Genomic DNA, 17884 nt, shown 5'->3' with positions numbered 1-17884 from the left:
TCCAGGACCAGCATCTATCCCTCTCCCAAACCCCCATCTGCCTCCAGCCCACACACTTCTCATCGGGTCCTTTCTGCCCCAAAAGCCCCTGAGGTGGGCTACAGAGGACAAAGCAGTGGCTAAGGGTGAGTTGTTGCAGTGGAAAGAGAAGGGTTGAGAGGTGTAGGGTATAGAACAGTCGCAAGAGAAGCGTGGGAGGACTTGTGGTCAACATATGCCACAAGGTTACCGAAACTGATGGAAGAAAGATGGCAGCTTAGTTGCTCTAAAGAGGAGACCATTCTGTACCTCTGGCCATCTTTATTACCTCTGTCTGTAACTCTCCTCATTCTTCTAGGTCCTATTTCAGAATGGGATTGAAGCAGTGAAGTTGCTTCAAACCAATAAAAGATTTGGGCAAATGAGCTGGTGACCACAGGTCTACCTAAGGCATAGACTTTCATGGTGTTCTCTCCTCATGCATATGTTGATGCATGTGAGGTGACCAACAGAGCACAGGTCCATCCTCTGGCTATGCCAAGATTGATGCCTTGTGGTCAACAACGACAAATGGTCCAGAACACATGGATGGAGTGGCTCACCTATGCTCGTGGATGAGAGTAGTTCATTTTTATGCCATGGACAATCTGGGCAGTGTCCTGGCCCAAACCTTTTCTAAACAGCTCCCAGGATAATGGCACTTGTCCTTGGAGCATGGTGGCAACTTACTTGCTCCTTGACTTTGCCTGGGTGTGGAGGCTGGAGAGGGGAGGCAGCTGTAATGTAATTCGTGGGGACTGCTGGGACTGGGATGGTTGGGCAAACCCACACAGTGCCCCAGGGAACTGCTAGACCCGTGTCACTAAAAGAGACTTTCACCATGTCTATGGACAGCAAGTACCGTTATTCTCCCTAGACCTAAACCAACCTGGAGGGTCACGTAATTGCAATGTGGGGAGAGTTAAATTTTTCCAGGGCTTCTTGAATTTTAACATTGGTTTTGTGGTATGCATTTGCTCACAGAGAGTGCAACAGGAGGGACAAAGTCTCACAATGCTCTTTCAAAAGACATCAGAGCTTTTACCCCTCAGTGTAAAAGCAGAGCTGTGAGCTTTTCAGTCCAAATTCCTATAGGATCCCAACTCAAGACTAAAACCAGACTTCCCAAGTCTGAAGCATATTGCTAAAGAGAGAGGAAGATAGTCCTGATCTGGAGATGGCAAGGGTCAGTTGGAGATATTTAATGGTCTCATGGAACTAAGCTGTGTCTACTACGTGTCCTGTGACATTGATTTGAAGATTTTGAGTGTTTGAGCTGGCTGAGCTCCCTGCTCTCCTGCTGTGAGCCCCGAGTGCTGCTTGTTGCCTCCCATTGGGTCATGCTGGTCCTGCAGACACCGTCTCTCCGACGTAGCCACCCACAAGCCCTTCAGCACCCATCAGGACCATGTTGTCTTGACCTTCACTGGCCACATCTCATGATAGGATTATCCAGAGCCTTCATCCTGACCTGTGCTCTGCTCGCTCTTCATTGTGCATGTGAGAGCTGGTGTGATTCCAGGCAGGAACTGAGGAAAAAAGTTAACTTTTTTTCTTTCAAGAAAACTGGGGATTTTCGCTGCTTATTTCGCGTCATTTCCTGGCGAACCAGGACAGGCAACATGCGGGCGTCCTTTTCCACACTCTCCCCGTGGGGTAACATTTCACCGATAATTGACAGTGAGAGACAACTGTGGATTTTCTGCAGAGCCCCTCGGTGGTATTTGCCCATTGGCATCTGTTTGCCAATAGTGACAGATGAGAGAAAAGGGGAAGCAGGCTCAGCACACCGATAATTAATACTTCTCTCCAAAATGTTCCACCTGAACTTTTTTCCAACACGTTTCATAAGGAGGAAAAAATATCGAAACCTGAAAGTCTGCAAAACAGCTGGAAGGGCTCTTCCTTCTTCAGCCAGAGCCCGGCAATTCAGATTGGCTGGGTACACAGGACTTCTCAGCTATTCTTTTTGATCTGGCAGCCAGGAGAGGGAGCTCGGCATCCTAGTCCCAGACTCCACTCGCCAAACATCACTGAAGACAATGTTGATGATTCTTTTGTTCAACAAATAAAAGAAGTGGCCCACGAGGGAGCCGTGTTGGCAGCTGCTTTATAAGGGCTTCGGGGAACTGCGGAAAATCGATGCTTGCCAAAGGCAAAATGGACAGTACCGGTGGAAGAAAACAAAAGTAACTATCAGGCTTCTGAGAGATTATTGCACGCAGAGGACCTGATCTTGGAAAACTGGGGTGTCTTCAGTCCCCACAGCCATCAGCGGGAGCATCGAGCACTCGCTATCTGCCAGGACCGGGAGCAGTAGAAAAGCATGAGGCTGAACTTGGGACATCGGACATTTGTCGCCAAAACCCAGAGGAAAGTCCTCTTGGTAAAAATTCTAGCTTCCCTCCCCAGAGCACTGGGAACTTGCAGTTCTCATCAGCCTCATCAGGAGCAGTAGGATATTCAGTGATTTTTATATTTCAGTGTTTAAGCATGGGGATAGTCACCTAGCTTTAGGTGTCAGAAAGTGAACGTTCAAAGCATCAGAATGGAAATGGATTCCCAAATGTACTGAACGTTGGTGGAAAGAAGGCACTTGAAAAATGGATAATTCTTCAGTGCCAGCCTGCCACTGAGGCCAGGAATTCAGTCAGATTTGAAGGGAGACATTTGTGTAGATAAAAAGTGTCCCGTACTCCTAGCGCAAAACTTGCTGAGTTTAATGATGTCAGTTTAATCAGTTCTGATTAGCAGTGCTGTGATTCCTGGATTTATTGGAAGTCTTATTCCTTTATTTCCTTTTGATGTTAAAGATCCTGGGAAGAGCAAATTGTGGACCTGGCTTGGCCAACCTGTTGATGAATTAAAGATATCACCTCAAGGATTTTAGAGGTGCTCCTCAATGCTCTTTCTGAAGGCCCCATGAACCCATAGCAGGCCAATTTCAATCCATGTAGTGCTGTTGTGGTCCCCCAATCCAGAGATGCTGGCTCGCCAGCAGCTGCTGGTCTTGGGGATACCCTTTCATAATGCAATTTTTTTTCTTTTGCTCTTGTCAATGATTGTATTTGTATTTGTGCGTCTTCTCTCTCATGTTCAGTGTAACGCCTCTCCCAGATGGCTTGCAGTTGTAGGCACAGCGAAGGAAATGCTCTAGGTTCAGTAAGCTGAGAGGAAGAGTACGACTCCCTGGTGATGGCCTCATTCATGGACCGTGTCTCATCAGCCATTCCCAGAGCTGCTGTAACCGCACAGCACAGATCCATGCCCCAAATATCGCCCATCTACTGCACAATTTGACTTCTAGAGAGTGCTGAATGATGTCTTTCAGACATACATAGAGATTGTAGACACTAGCTTTGAGGAACAAGACTGTCCAGCCTTTTTCACTCAGCCCAACTGCTATAGTCTCGCTGGGGTCAGTGATGCCTCGTATCATCCAGTGACCATCAAAGTTGACGAGTCTTTCTCTGTTTCCTTCCAAAGCCTGTGTGGATAAGGACAGTCCCTGGAAGGAAACTGCAGCCAGCCTTATCCCGACAGATACATTTTCCCTCAGGCTAGAGTGAAAAAGTTATTTTGAGAGTGCCAGATGGGCTACGGAGACATCTTAACAATACCTGCCATTAAAATATCTAGCTCTATTACATGATTGCTGGCACACACCTAAGTGCTTTCAGGCTGAAGCTTGCACCTACGCTGCAGGTCCCTGCAAGGTCAAGCACTGCCTAAGCCAACTGATAGTGATTATAAAGGGTGCGGGCTCTGGTCATGGAGAGAGACAGCTCTTGAGAGAGCTCCTGTTTTGGCTGGTGACTGGAGGTCTTGGCTCTGTTTTTAACCAGCAACCCAGCTGAGGGTTTGCACATCCTTCTCTCACTAAGTTTATACAGCAAAACCACTATGTTTTGTGTTTTAACTGCAGCTCTTCCTTTGGCTGGTCCCTGCTGCTGATGGGCTGTTCTTGCCCTTAAAAGTTGCTCGGTGCTGTGACATCTGATAGTGCTTATCAGGGGATTTCTTCCCTAGGACCCCTCCTAGCCGTCAGAAGATGGAGCCTCTTCACTGAGATCCTTCTGCAGGACGGACGTCTTCCATGGAGCTTTCACATTCAGGCATCAGTAAAGTGAATAAAGGAATTATGTACAAGTAAGTTTAAGATATTAGGCTCAGGGAGGATGGACCTCCTGGTTCCTAATGCTATGTGTGGTATCTTTCTGAACTGCAAACATTGGTGAATAGCACATAATCACGTCTTGTTCACTGACTTTCACCTCTTTTTCTGTGCTTGGGGAATGTCCCTGGCTGGTGAACAATTTCCTTATTCGTCACTTGTACTCAGCCTCATTAGCAGGTCTTTCAATCCATCATGAATATTCAAAATTGGAGCTCATTTGCAATTGGTTGGCTATATCACATGGCATATCTCTCTCTCCTGGTTGGAAGGATGCCCTGACTATTGCCCGTTCAAATAGAAAGTATGTTTTCTGGGACTGTTGACACATTGGCTTTGAAATTTGTTGCCCACAAACATTTGTCCTCAAAATCCAATCGCTTTGACGGCTGAAGAAAGCAGACATAAAAGAAACATGGGCATTTATAATTGAAAGGGAAAGTCCTTAGCTTTGTTGAATCTCCTACCGAAGGTACCAATTAGAGATTGCTGGATCCCACGTGAGACACCTGCCTCTTCCTCCCCAGCTCAGTTTGGGCAGGAGAGCAGCAGGTATTTGCAGGCACTGCCACGCTGGGTCAGGATTAGACCTGCAGCCTCAAAGCAAAAGTTGCTTGAGTCCAGCTCCCCTGTCCTGAAGCCAGCCAGGCCCCAGAACTTTTAGAAACTGAAAGGCTGAATGAAAACATCAAATACCAAGACAGTTTGCAGGAATATCAACCAGAGGAAAAAAAAAAAAAAAAACAAACCCCAAACCCCAACTGTACCAATACCATCGCTGGGCACAGACAGCTCCACATTTTGTAGCTTCCAGACAAAGTCAGCAACAACCGTCAGAATCTGTGTTTCAAGTCCGACCTTCTGCTTTTATCTATATTTTAAACCCCACACAAGGTATACAAGGCGAATGTTGCTGTTACGGTCAGAAAAGCCTAAATAATGGATGAAGAACAGAGGCTGCAAGGGGGAGGGGGGTAAGAAAAAAAGAGAAAAATAAAAAAAGAGGAAGAGAAAAGCTTGAGGGGGAAAATAAAAAAAAAAAGGCAAGAGAAAAAGAAAGGAAGGAGCCCTCCAAAATCAGAAAAGGCTGACACCTCTGACAAGGTGGGAGCTGAGGCTGACAGTAGAAGCGTTTTTTTTCCCTTGCTGCAGTGAGGCGCACCGAGAATTGATCAGGGGCTGTTGCTGGAGCAGTTGCCATTTGCTGCTCTCCAACCAGAGCCAAAATCGTGCAGTTTCTGTGCTGCTTTTGCCCACACTCCGAGCACATCTTCCAGAGGGCACACAAATATTCTCAGTAGGAAGGAGCCAGGAGAGGTCTAGAGTTGGGCATGGTACGAGAAGAAGGTGGCCCTGTTGGACAGGGCTGTGCTCTACTCGGAGGTGCTAAAATATTGCTAGGATTGGGCCCTCTTACACTCAGGTGGGGGGTTGAGGGAAAGGCTTGTCCATCATGGAAGCACAGACGGGGAACTGCCCCGGCCCCCACTCTCTTCCAGGCAAGGGTGAAGACAGGAACCCGTGTTTTGCAGTGGTCTGAGGATGCTTTTTGCCTTGCCTTGCCTTCCCCAACTATCCGTATCTTTTCAGGTTCATGATTAAGAGGGATAAACCAGGACTTCAGATTCTGGACCGGGAGCATCTCTGTGATAAGGGGAAGTGACAGAACTTACTCAGCAGGCTTGGACACAGCTGGCACATCCACAAGTCTCCTCCTGCACTGGCCACCTCTGGGACAGCCTCCATGACCATGCTTTTCTTCCTGACTACGTAACCTCAGTCCCCATCTGGGCTCAGGCTTGGTGGTGGAAACTGTGGTCACAGTGGTGTAGACATGCTGAAGAAACATCTCTGGCGGTATGTCCCCCCCCGAGCTGCGGTGAGGACAAGAGGGGGATAGCAGGGTGATTTCAGGGGGCTGCTTTCACCCCCAAAACCAGCAAGATTTAAGACACTGTGCAGTAAATAAACCCAGCAGCTCAAATCCCCCAGCACTCCCCATGCCCAGCTCTCTTCCCCTGGCATCACACTCCTGAAGATCTTTTATTCACGGGAAGGTTTCAGAGCTGTTCAATTAAGGCCATCAGGGAAAAGTGCTATTGAATGAGGATTTTAGCAAAGGGAGCTATGAAGGCAGAAGATCTTTGTATGGAAATGTTTGCTGGATGCTTCATTGTTTCGATAAAAAGCTAATATGGAGGCAGTGTGCTTTTGCAGTGGGACTTGGAGCACGGGGGAGGTATTTGCTTTTGGCAGTGTTTAGCTTCACCTGGATCCCTCCGAGGGCAATTAGCATCTACTGCCATGATAACCTACAGCAGAATTTAGACCCCTGAACAGAAGAGTTTTTTACTGAGTTAAATATTTGGAGAGGCTTGCAGGAGGCCACCTTCCTCCCTCTCCAGCCCTCAGCGGGAGGCTGGCTCCAGCCCACAGCAGCTAAGAGCCTTACGAAGCAGAATGAAGCCATCAAGGCTTGGCGCAGAGGCAAGCTGCATTTCCATTCCCTGCAAAGTGCACAGTCACTCGTTCACGACTCCCTCCCGGTTTCTTTTAAGTGGATTCTTGTATTCTCTGTATCTGCGCTCACTTTTCAGGATCTCGTTGTTTTTAAGGAGTGAGCTGCATTGCTGGAGTGGAAGGCTGTGCTGGGAGCAGAAAGCAACTCCTCGCCAATCAGCCCGAGTCCTCTTCTCCTCCACACACCCGCCGTTGGGAAGATGCCCAGGAGCAGGTTTTTATCAAATCCTCTATGCTGGTGGTCATGGCTTATGACATGCAAGTGACTGCCTGACTCCAACCTCGTCTGGCAAAAAGAGCACAATACACTACGATCTGTCCCCAGCCACCAGACCTTTGTGTGTCATCAGCGCTTAGAAAAAGGCAGGCAAGCAGCTCCTTCCACCCGCGCTCCTCGCAGGGTGACCTCCCCTCTCTCCCTGCCCTCCCCAAGCCACAGCCCCCGGGTCACAGGCAGACCCTGGCACCGTCCCACGGCGATGCCACCACATCACCCGCTCTCCTTCGCGAGGAGCAGTTCCAGCTCAGCAGGCCAAGGAGCCAGAGCTCAGCAGATGCCGGCAGCCCCTTGCCCTGCTGCTGACCACAAGCAAGGCAGGTGGGTAAACACCGGCGGCGGAGGAGATGCTCTTGCATTACCGTCTTGGGGAGTACTGCGGCGGACCTGCCGAATCGGGGAAGAGCTGAACTGGAGATGTGAGGGAGGGAGGGAAGGAGGAAAAAATAGCTGAAGCAGAGCTAAACAGAGGTTTTCACAGGGGTGGCCTGAAGACAGCTGTTAGGGTCAGATAGATAAACATGGTAATGCCAAAGGGTCATCATTCTGCAACTGGCTTATTTATATTTATGGCCTGTCAGAAGACAGTGTCTTTGCAGCGTGAGGCTACTTGAGATGAAAATATGGTGCCGTGCATAAGGGTATGTCTTGCAGGAAACGTATAAAGCCTGATGTGACAAAGGGAGCGCAGATGACCTAGAGAGGCTCTTGTCTGAGAATAACTAGACTCATGACTGGTTCAACACTGAGACCTCACCGCTGGGACCCCTCTGCCCATGCTTCTGGGGGCCGTTATTCCCAGGAACTTCGGTGCTCAGGCAGTTGAGTGCTCAACTGTATTGGACACTTTGACTAGCTGGCCCTGGGCATTGCAAAGCAGTCTATTGATGATAACGATGCACACCTCCTACAGGGATTTTTTGCAGCCAGTAGCTGTGGTGAAAGTTGATGCTTTGGGTGCGAGTACTCTAGCGACAGCAGAAGAGGTGATAACTTGTTCAGGTTTGCTCCTACTATGTCTGCAATTTCATATACTTCATGAACCAGCGATATCTGGGGTCAGCTGTCTAATTGCTGATGGTGCCGGTATCAAATGGCACAACAAAAAATGGGGAAGGTGGACATGCGGGCATGACTGTGGGATTGGGACACCAGCAGACACTGTAGTGGCCCCATGAGCATGCTCATCACACTGCCCGATCTGCGATCTGTGAGATGTTCTCACCTGCACAGAGGAGGCCTCATCTCTTGGTGTAGACCCAAACCTTTACTAATCAAGGATTTTTCTTGGCAGTAGAAGGAGTAGGGAAACAGCAAGGTTGGCAAAAATCGTAGGCGTGAAAGTTGGTCTGGAAGGACATTGATCCATCAGTCAAGGAAAGAGATGTTCCCTCATTCATGAGCCGTATAGCAAGCCATGTCGATACGATACATTAGTAATAAATGGTGGGAGAATGGGAAGAAACAGCATGGCTGAAGGGGATACTCAGGTAAGAGTTCAAAATGCCTTTTCTGTCAGAGTTGTGTCAATCAGCTTCTTCAACAAGACTTCAAAAAAAGTCAGTCTAGAGCATCTAAAAATCACTGCGGATTGCTGTACCCATCACAGCAAGTGCAGTACGGGTGGGGGGTTATTTCTGTGTCGCCAGCCAGATTCGGTCCTTTTTAACACCACCTCTTGCTGAGGACCCACAAGCACAAACACTGACACGTCCGCAATTGCAGACCTGGGTGTGCCAGGGCAGCAGTGTCAGCCTTAGAAAGGTCTCACTTCCAGGGTCAAGAGATGACACTGTTGATGGATGCCTGTGGGAGCCGCTCCTCCACTGCTTCATAGTAGGCTGGAGGTGCCCCAAGGCATGAAACAATTGGAGAAAGAATGTGAGACTGACCTGACGAAAGAGGCTCCTTTAGGGTTCTTCTAACCCCACTTTACCTCCTTCCCTGCTCTCCAGCTGGGAACATGGCATGCTTTACTGGATTAGTTTCTGCTCCCGTGGAAAACCCATGGCCAAGGATTCAAGACCTCGGGAACTCCATGGGGTGTAACCTGCAGCAGGAGAAGGCTGAGGCTTTCAGGTGAGCAAAATGACGTGCACAAGGAAGGCTACCATGCTGGGAACAGCTACAGGAAGAAATGGTCTTCCGTGGTGCTCCCTCATGAATCCAAGGAACTATCCTCTCTCCTTTTCAATGCCTGGACTCCATCCCCTCATAAATCTGTGCCCAGCCCAGCATGGCTCTAATCGGACCAAGTTCCTCATAGGAAGCCAGAAGTTCATGTCTTGCTTTCACACTCCTTTCCAACTTCCCTGTGTGCCAGCTCATCTCTTTCTGCACAGGGGAGAGGTCGCAAGCAGACCCTGAAAATTAACATTCTTCTTTGTGTCAGCAGGACGAACGATGCTTCCAGGGTTGGACTCCACAGAGCCAGAAACAGTGGACTTGGGCATCACCTCTGAAAGCACAAAACAGGAGAGAAGCAAGAGAGCTGGTGGCTGAAGAAGCATCTCAGGGGTGGGAAAAGGAGGTATGATTCCCATCTGCTGTGGAAGACCTGAAAGCAGAGAGCAAAACAGCCAGTCCACATTTTTCCAGACTGGGGCTGTCCTAAGGCCTGATTTTGCTGAGGAACCACCACAGCAGTCCATTTCTCCCATTCTCATGCATGCACGAAACAGAGGGCATTAATATTTGATGCTAAATGACCTGATTTTATATGATGCAATGAAGGAAATTCAAGGCTTGGCATACACCCGGTGTGGACAGTCAGGTAGTCAAGCTGAGCGGGAACATGTTTTCAGGATGCGAGATTTGAATGGCAAGAGGCTTGTGAGTGGCAGGGACTTACTTAGGTTAAACTACTGTTCAACAATACCCAAAACAAGAAAAGCTTTTAATCTCTAGGTTCTAGAAGCTTCACTCCTCCCTCCCACTCCAGCGTCAGAGCTATGGTACTGGAGAAGCCTAATTTGATTTCAGAGTCAACCTTCTCCCAAACTGAGCTACAAGAACCATCCTCACCTCTGTCATAGCCCATGGGCACACAAAGCCACCCACAAAGTACTTCCCCCTTGCACAGATACATTCCTTGGCACCACACGATGTCAAAGACTCTCTAGGGGTTACTTTTCTCATCAGATGAGTTTGTGCTCAGCTGTGGAAAGAAGATGAGGGATGCAGGGATTTGGGGCAGCTACCAGAGGGTCTCCTCTGTTTGAGCCTCGCCCAGCTGCACAAGTGCTGAACATACAGCAGGAGCAGGGGACAAACAGGGAAAAGCAAAATCCCATGAAGGTGCTCAACATAGAGGGGGCTGTGGGGGCTGAGATAAGTTCCTGCAGTGCAGGTGGCTGCCCACTGGAGGCTTTAGACTAGCTTAAAGACCAGTCTAGATATGGTGCTCTCTGTTAGAGCAAATAGGCCACTGTGGAATCCTGGAGGTATTTGCAGAAGTGAAGCCCACCATGGGGTTCACTGCTGTTTTCATTTGCATCCCCACAGGCTTTCCAGTGAGCAGAGGGAGCACTTGTGCATGGCCCAGTTTGCAGGGGGATCGATGAAAGGTGCATTCACCCAGCCACCCTGAGAAGACTTTGTGGCTTTGGCCCCTTTCCAGGCAGGGAGCTGGAACGTCATGGTCTAACCCATTGGCGAGCACACAGAGCTAAGCACCATTAACAAATGAACGGAGCTGCAGGCCCTGCAAGCAGCTCCTTAACCATTTGCTGGGAAGCACTTGATCAGGTGAGAGTAAAATCCAGTGCATCTGCCCATGAATGAGGAAGAGAAGAGAGTCTGGGAGCAAACTGGCCCATTACACAGCCTGCAAAAGGCTGGTGAAGTCAGGAGTCACCAAGAGCATGATGCAACATGTTGTCCTGCCAAGCTGTAGCCCCAGTAAAAACCCCAAACATTAAGTGAAGGCAAGGGTGGAAGCAGGGGAGCTGGCCTCAAGTCCCTGCTTAGGTTCAAGTTCCCCATGCAGCTTCGGGGTGTAAGGTCCCATAAAACACTTCAGTGCTACCATACCTCACTCTGAGGCATCTGTTTCCCAGAGAGATCCCAAATGCATGTTGGGCTCCTGAGTCTGTGCAGTGAGTCAGGTGCTTGGGAAGGGTGTCCTGGCAAGGTGTCAGGAGGAGACACAGAGAAGAAACGCCATCCCAGGGAGCTATATGAACCCCACCTCCAACAGAGCATCAGTCAGGGACTCTGCTAAGCCTGCCCAGCTAGGAGGATTCCTAACTGAATACACGCTGACTAATATTATCTGGCAGGGCTGAGCAGGACCCCTGTGCTTTTAGAAAGCACAGCAGCCATCCCCTGTTACGCATTAGCACAGCAGTTAGAGCATGGCAGGGTGTTAGAGAGCCGAGCTTCAATAGCCACTTTGTCTCAGGGGCAACCCAAGGGGCAGCTCTGGTCCCCAGAGCAGCTGGTGGGAGAGCTGTGCAGAGCCTGGTCCCCAGAGCAGTCGATGTGAGAGCTGTGCCCGCCCCGAGGGGCAGCAGGGCCAGCGCGTGAGTGCTGCTGAGGAAGCGATCTGGGTGCTTTGCAAGGGGGTAAAAGCTGGGACAGGGAGCATGGAGGGGCTTGTGGGGACCTGGCTTCAGACTGGGTGGGATGCCTTCGCTTGGAACGGTGCAGAGAGTGCTGGTCAAGAAGAAGAGTTGCCCTGGCAGAGCTGGCTGATGCTCAGACCTCCCCAGCCCTGCCATCTCCTGCTCCATGCAAGTCACTGTGCAGGAAGGTCCAGGGTTGGCTGGGGGTGTGGGGTGTGAAGCTCATCCTTCTGGGAAAGAAAGGCTGCGGAGGAAGGACAGACAGACACCCAGAACCTCTCCTCCCTCTTTGGGGCTCTCGTCCGCCCTGCTCAGAAATAGGGTCAAGCCATATTTACAGAAAGCAGGCAGTGAAGTAAAAGCTATGTAAGAGCGGCCACCTCTGAGTGAAGGGTCTGGTCCCTGAGTGCTGGTTTTTTGATCACAGGTCTGGTTTTGCTATTCTCTGCAATTTTCTTACAGTCAGAATAAAATCCCCTCCGGGGGCTCAGTAAGTCCCATGTGAGCTGCTCGGCACCTGCTTCCCCTTGCCTGCGGAGTGGTGAGAGGAGGTCACATCTTGGCCTCTCTCGCTTCTGAAGGACTCCAAACCACTTGAGGATTTTAATGAACAAATGTACCAGGTAAGCAGCTTCTCAGGGCTGGTGGAAGCATCATCTATCCCCACCTCTGAGCAAGGGCCACTGCATGCATCCAAGCCCTGCAGGGCCAAGCAGACCAAGTGCCTGCTCCCTAGCTCTGCAGAGATGGTCCTGGGGAGATAGATGGAGGACCTGTGTCCCACGAAGGGCAGGACAAGTGGCCTGGAGGCCAGTTGCCTTCAGCAGCTAAGGCAGCAGGGGTGTCCCTGCCAGGCTGGCTCAGCTCTCTGCATCCACAGGGTGTAAGAGCAGCCGGAGCTCAGGCTGCCAGACTGGTCCATGTAGGAGACCGAGGCCAACTTGCTTGCCCAGAGCTGATCATGCAAAGGCACTGCAAGGTCTGTGGGAGCACTGTCGCCCCAGCAGTGTCCTCAGGCACACTGAAGCACAGCTGTGTGGCCATGTGGCATGGGCATGGGGCAAGCCCAAGCGTGCCCGGTGTTTCAGGCTCTCTGCGGACTCAAGGAGACTCTGCAGACCTGGCTTGACATCTTCTTGGTAAACACTTCACCTAGAAGTTTACTGTTGGAAACAACAAAGCTGAGCTATTGAATTGATTTCCACGCTCCCATAATTTCAATAATCAAAGGCCGTAGGCAGAGGCCACAACGCCTAAGCTTTAATTGAACCTTTGCTCTCAGCAAGGCCCAAAGAGCAAGGCCCTACTGAGGGAGCTTTAAGGTTTCCTTAATTTAACCAAAATATCCTGCAGCCCATTTAACAGCACATTATGAAGTTTTATCATAAATAATTAACACTGAACTACAATTGACATTATGAAGCATGTGGCTGGCTCAGTTAGTATCTCACAACAGCCAGTTGTTCACAGGGGGGATGCACAGCCATCATGGCAGAAGTCAGCCACTTCCCCCGGCAAGAGGAGCACTTAATGCAGCTGCTTCTGGTGCAGAGCATGGCAGCTGCTTAACAGCACTCTTCCAGACAAGGAGCAAAAGAAAACATTATGTCTAAACTGGATTGCAGGGTCGATTTGGGGTGGCAGAAGGTCAAGAGCCTTTGGCCAGGACTTGAGAGTCGGTACATCGCAGGGATAAGTCCCTAATTGTGGCTGAGTCTCTGCCCTCCTCCGGGCTCGTGCAGCACCGGGCTGGTCGGCATGTTGGTTTGATGGGACACCAGCTCTCGGGTGAAAGGCAAGCCTGCTTTTCTGATCACTTGCAGTCACTAACAGCTCCTGGCAACTTCTGCAAAAAGTCAAGGTTGGAGGTCCATGCCCAGGCATTGGGAACCCGCTCCCTCCCTGCTCCCAGGGGCCAGGCAGCGTTGGATGCTGCTGCCTACACCCCAGAGGTGGCTGCACGTCTCAGCGACAGGCAGAGGGACTCAGAGGCTTGGCTTCCAGCAATGTCAGTACTGCCTGGAATGATTGCCTCGATTTCAAGGTAGTCGAGAACAAAATTTGACCCAGGGCTCAAAGTTTCCTGAGGTAAACCTATACCTCATAAGCTGGTATCATGAATAGACTGACTACTTTTCATCCCGTCTCACAACAGAGCTGGGCTCCTCCATGAGCCATGGGGAATAAAACTCAGCATCTCGATCAGCATGCCCACTGTCCCCCTCCACCCACGGCTGGTGCACACCCCTCGGGGACATGTCCCTGTCTGTCCACCTGCCTTTACACCAGAGCAGACAGCAGCACAAAGGTAACAAGCAGAGGAGCTGCACTTGGTGATGAATTAGTCATGGCCAGAGAACTGACCCCACGTCCTGCTGATCTGGCTGGCTGTACCGCGCAGCTGTTGGGGGCTGTGAACAGTTGTAGAGCAGAAGATTCCCATGGTTTTGGCTACAGAGAGCATCCAGAGCTGATCCTTCCCCCCCACAACCCCCTCCTTAAGCTGTGTCTTTTAATAAAGACATACAGGCAGCACACTTGAAAACTTCACTTAGATCTGAACCAAATAGCACAGCTAGGGTAAGAAAAAATCCATGCGAGAACCCGGAGGTAGTCAGCGCTCCCACACGCTGGCTGCAGGAGAGAGGCAGAGTACTGAAACAGTACTTAAGAGGCGCTGAGCGGAGCAGCCTGCGAGGGAGAAACCTGGGCAAAGACAATTGAAGCATCTCCGGGAAGAGTCATCAGAAGCCATTAGCCCGCGCACAGGAGGCTGTGCTGCCGCCCTGGCTCCCTGCGGGGAGGTTTGGGTCTCTAATGGGAGAGACTGGAGCCTGGGACTCCCTCGGTGCCTCTCTGCTCTTGGTTCGGTCCCGGTTTGTCTGCCGGAGCAGACCAGCTTAGCTCCTGCTGCAGGAGGTGGGAGAGCAGAGCAGAGGCCGGGCTCATCCAGCGTCTGCTCCCTCTGCGCAGGGAGATGTGAGCGGGTCTGCGCTGAAGGGTCCTGAAGGAGTGAATGGTCCTCCCAGCAGGAGAAGGGAAACCCCCCAGATGTGAGTGTCCCCCACATCAGGAAGGCTGGGTGGGTTTGGGAGGGAAGCACCCTCCCCTCTTGGCTCAGCCGGCACAGACCGGGACACGACAGGAGCCGCGCTCAGCCTGGGACACGCCGCCACCGTTTCCCATGGGATGGGAAGCCAAGAGCCCTGGTGTCAGAGCAGGTGGGACCACACGTGAGAGGGCAGACTGCAAGGACTGGGAGTCCTGCACGGGAACGAGGGAGAGAAGAGTAGAAGAGACGATGGAGGTGGAGGGAGAAGATGAGGCGGAAAGAAAGAAAGTCAAAAGGCAGGTACGGCAGGGGACAGATTCACTCGTGGTGTGACCCAGAGTGAGGAAAGGGGCCTCCAAAATTACATTAGCTGATTTTGGTGACTGCATGAAAGCAACGCTCCTGCCCTGAACTTCCACTACCACCAGTGGGATCCTGACCCAGCCCTACATTCGTGTTTTAGTGTCAGCAGCCCATGGCTAAAAATGGGACAATTAATTTGTCATTCCTAATCTGAGGATCCTGAATGGTGATCTGACTTGGGACCCCAAGGTATGTAGTGCATATATTGATAAACAACAGGAAAAAAATCTGCACTGAATGTTCATCTTGGTGTTAGGAACTAGTTCAAAGTCTGGATAGACCACAAGGTCCAGAGTGGACGAACACGTATGGCAGATACTCCCCCGTCATATTGCAAGACCAGCAGACATTTGTTTCCTCCTTGAGTTGGGTGCTCTGTTTTATGGAAGAGACAAATGTGGCTTTGCTCCACTATTTAGCCAACAATAACGTGCGGCGAGGCTGGGAAGTGCTCTCCCGGAGCTGGTGATGAATGAGGCAGAGTTTCTGCCGACTGGCTTGAGACAAGGTTGTGCTGAAAACACGCTCTGCGAAACAAACTCCCTCTGATCCACAGGTAGCACTGGGTAGTCACAGAATAGTTGAGCAAGACTGTGTACAAACACACATGCTTTTTTTCTTGTGCAAAACAAATACCTTCCTTGCCTGGTGTAAATAAAACATCGTTCTTAGTTGACATTTTCATTTTTCTCAGAGAGCTCTTATCTTCCTATAGCTGCTGGAAATGTTGGTGAGATGCTGCAGATGAAATACAGATTTTTATCTCTGATCTCTCTATCTCCAGAATTCCAAAGTTTCTGAAATCCCTTGTGAGCTTCCCTGCTCTCTGATCCACCCGACGATCCAAAGTCAAATCCCACAGCCCTTCCTTAGAGCTTACGGCTAAAAATGAGGGACTGTTCCCGCAGGGCTTCGGTAGGACTGCTGGTAAGCAGAGGGCTATTCCCGTAAGGGAGGGTTGGTGAGATCAAGACCTTGGTCTTTGCATGGGAAAAGCACCAGATTAAATTTCTGGAAGTGTTCCTTTACCACAGATTTAAAAAACCCCAAACTTGTAGCTTTATTAGGATGCCTTATTGTCACTGGGACGAGTGTGTGGAGGATGGAGATCTATTTTTGCACACTAGAGCCAAATGTTAAAGCTGCTCACGCTGCAGGCAGATCAAGCACCCCAGCTCCTGATTTTGGTAGCAAGAGGAGGAAACTCAGAATTTGATCCTTGGAAATGCCTACTGGGAGACATCTCAAGGGTGAGTGTCAACCAGCTTTTTCTGTTGCTTTCTGGAGCTCCCACCCTCTTCTGACCAGAGTGGGTGGAAAGCGGCCCAATCTCTGCAGCGCAGAATGCGATACCCAGGCGACCACAAGCTGAGGTCCGTGAGTATTCACCCGCATTCGAGTGTCAGGCTGCAGTAACACAGACCAGCTCGTCCATCTTTGCTTTCCCCCACCCTGTGAGCATCTCCTCTGCCCACCGAGATGTTTTCTCTTCTCTTCTACTCGGAGCAGGTCACCAGCTTACCCCTGCCACTATACCCTGACCTGGTCCAACAACGCAGACAGACCTTTCCTCCCCTGGTGTAGCTGAGGACATACAATAGGGGACCTGATCCTGCGCTCCCTGCTCAGCCAAAATCCCCAGCAGCTTCCCCAAGCTGGAGGAAGGATTTGGTAGCAGAGAGCAAAGAGCACAGATGGGAAAACTGACCGAGGACTTGTTACTTGTGAAGAGCGCCTGATCGGCTGGGGAAGGGGATGATCGTCCTGCCTGCTCCCCTACCCTGCAGTCAGCCATGGGGTTTGCCCTGTGCAGTACCCTGCTCCATTTCCCAAACTCTGCCCAAAGACAGCTAATTGCTAGCCTTCTTCCTGGGCTCCCCCTCAAGCCTGGCTGTCCTCCTCCCTGCTCGGGCACCCATGAAGTCTGTAATTACTGCTTTACTCCTTTTTCCCCTGTAGTGGAACACAGCCTACTTCAAGCACCGGCCTCTTTAAAAATACATCTGCTCTGCACTGCACTAAAACACATAGAATAATAGAAGAGAGTCCGTCAGCAGGGGCACCCTTCACCTGCATGGCTTTCAAAGGCAGGAATCTTTTAAAGAACATGGAGCATTTTCTCTCCTCCAGACCCAAAGCTGAGTGCAAAGCTGTGACGTGCTGGTAATATTTGAACGAGCGGGTTCACGTACCCCTCCTCTGCTTTACGGGCTGGTTGCAGTGACACACGTGCTGGTCTGGAGTTATCCTAACGCCTGTTGCTGTTCCTGGGGGTGGCTGGTGGTGGTGGCCACCTTGCTCATTCCCCACAGCCTTTAAAGCTCTGCAGGAGGACCAGAGCTACAAGTTCGATGGATGGAGAGGTGGCAGCCACTGGTGGTCCCCAGACGGTCCAGCTATCAACAACCTTCCTTGCCTTGGTCCCCTTCCCAGCGGGGAGATCAGCCCCTTGGCCCTGTGATTTGGTGCTGAGACGAGAGCCATGCTGGCACCATTTGCTGTTGTCCTGCAGCTCAGGAGCTGCAGTTGGCCCCTGTGCCTATGAAATGAAGCAGGGTGAAAGGTGTCTGGTGCAGCGTTGCAGCCATACTCCATCCTCATGACTCTCTTCTAAAACACAAAGGCGGCACAGTGCTTCCCCCAAGATTTCTTCACACACGTCTGCATTTGCCTGGAGTTACCAGACTCGAATTCAGCAGAGCATGGATCACTTTAAACACATTCCTGCACACTTCGGTGGGTGGTGGCATGGACACACTGGCCTGCATCACTTATCTATATGCCCACGGGGCTTAGATGCCCAAATTCTTGGAGGGTCTTGGCTTTTGTAGCAGGAAAAAAAAAAATAAAAGAGCGTGGCATGGAGCTAAACAGCTTGGAAGTAAGCACTGCATTGCAAGAGAGATCCTTGCTAC

The sequence above is a fragment of the Nipponia nippon genome, unplaced genomic scaffold, assembly GCF_047370975.1.
Source record: "Nipponia nippon isolate SJK-2023a ecotype South Korea unplaced genomic scaffold, ASM4737097v1 scaffold_12, whole genome shotgun sequence".
Lineage (NCBI taxonomy): Eukaryota > Metazoa > Chordata > Aves > Pelecaniformes > Threskiornithidae > Nipponia > Nipponia nippon.
Note: the sequence above shows the minus strand (reverse complement) of the source record.